Genomic DNA, 2,298 nt, shown 5'->3' on the forward strand with positions numbered 1-2,298 from the left:
TGGGCTTCAGTTGACTGTTTTCATGCAAAATATTCCCAGATGTGCTGCAGGTATTGTGACCAAAAATAAATACATAAATAAAATACAATTAACTAATACTTTTTGCAATAACAATATGATTGATATCCTTTGTGGGCAGATAATACATGGATATGAACAGCTTGAACTTCTTCGGCAGATTCTCAAGTACATACCACCTCCACTTTCAGTCTCAAATGCAAGCCAATCTGGGATGTTGTACAGCTAATAATGCAACTTGATCAATCTGAATAGGAGGAGCACTGAGGTCTCTAAAGTCATAATTTCTAAAACTTTTTTCACATAAAACCTGGTCTATGAGGTAGCAGATAGTTCAAAGTACAGTACTCAATAGTTTTCTTCCAGGTCCACATCTAAACATTGAATTGAAATAACTAAACAAAATATTCAGCACTGCATGTACGCCAAAACAATTAAAGGTGTAGGCTTATTCTTCAAAAGTAGCCCCCAAGGAAATATATGAACAGCACAGAATTCAAAGACAAATCAATGGAGGTTATTATCAAATCTCCAGATTGCCAGGACAGGAGCAACAGCTTATTTTTCATATGTATATAGTTCAGCTCTATAAATAGCATTTTTTTCTTGGAAGTAAGCATTTGATGCCTCTTTGCCATCTGGAATTTTTATAGCTAAACAAAAGTCCACATGTAAACTGGTTATTGTCATTCCTTTTAATGTATTAGCATAAACTCAGAAGCTAATAACTATAAGATGTCTGATGGAAAATCACTTCAGTGGAAAACGTATTTTTCTAGACTCTACATATGCATAGTCCTTCTGTCTTCTGTTGAAAAAAAATATTTGGGATAGCATCACCACAGAAGACATGAAGCTCATGTTTGAAATTACTACATTATGGATAACCTGGATAGAAAGAGTGACCATGGAACTAATGTGGAAGCTCACAGGTGACTCTGAAATTTTCCAGTTCTCATTGGAATAGTAGACTGCCTAAGGTCTTTCCCTTATTTCATACTCTTCTGCTTCCATGATTAGAGCATCATTGAAATGAAGGATGGCACTTGGAACCCCAGAAAGAAAAATCTCTAAGACTTGCTAGAAAATGCTGGGAGAAACGAATTTCCCACACCAGTTGATCTTTAATTCAAAATTCCTATCAGTGCATGAGTATGGCTTGGGTGCTTACAGTAGCATCACAATTGGTTATTGATTACAGAAAAGACAAAGTTTCAGACATTCCCAAAGCAAGAATAAGAAGTGAGTAATTGATGTGAGCACTACATGTTTGGCTGCTATGTACCTTGTACATGATGCATTTGTCTCCAGAAAAGAATCTTAACTTGCCAGTCAACCTTAGTATCAGTTCATATGGGGAAACCTACCTCAGGTGTATGTTTATATAAATCTTACTGTGGGGTATACATGGTTTAATGACTACAGCCTTATGAATAAGCTCCTTCATGTGTTTTCCTTAGAACAAAAAGGTATTTTATAGCCTTAAGGGAATTGGTGCAATGGCAAGATCCATTTGGTATAATACTGACTTCCTTTTGTATACTCATAGTTATCCAGAGAATTAGAAGAAATTGTTTTTTAATGGCATGAAAACCTTGGCTGTAGATTCCTAAAGGTCAAAGCCAGTTCCTTGTCTTAATGTGTCATCTCATTTTGATTAATAAAATTTCATATAATAAGTAAAGGATCCACAGTCTACAGCAAATTGCTTGTCAGTAGTGTTTGAGAGTAGCTTTATTTGCCTACTCATGACCAGCTCCTCCCTCCCACATTCCCCAACACACAGAAACCTATTCTTATAGTTAGAAAAGGCTATGTGGTATAAGTAGAGCAGCAAACTATCAACTCATTCATCAATTCATTAATTTAACAAGCATTATGGAACACTTCTATACTTTGTGAGGTATTGAGGATACAGAGATTAAGAACACTTTCTGTTCTTAAGAGTTCTCTCTCCAACGGAGAAACTACTGAATAGAAATCACCACGTATTTTGATTAATGCCAGGAGAGAAATACATTAAAGGGGTGAGAGAGACTCAAAGAACCATCACACAAGCTGGGCTCGGTGAATCAGCCTATAATCCCGCGCCTTTGGAAGGCTGAGGTGAGTGGATTGCCTGAGCCCGCGGGTTGGAGACCCGCCTGGGCAGCGAGACCTCATCTCTACAATAAATCAAAAAATCAGCCAGGCGTGGTAGCACATGCCTGTAATTCCGGCTACTCGGAAGGCTGAGGCGGAAGGATCGCCAGAGCCCAGCAAGTCGAGGCTGCGGTGACC

This window comes from Carlito syrichta, unplaced genomic scaffold, assembly GCF_000164805.1.
Source record: "Carlito syrichta isolate Samal-C Ts95f unplaced genomic scaffold, Tarsius_syrichta-2.0.1 Scaffold312385, whole genome shotgun sequence".
Classification (NCBI taxonomy): domain Eukaryota; kingdom Metazoa; phylum Chordata; class Mammalia; order Primates; family Tarsiidae; genus Carlito; species Carlito syrichta.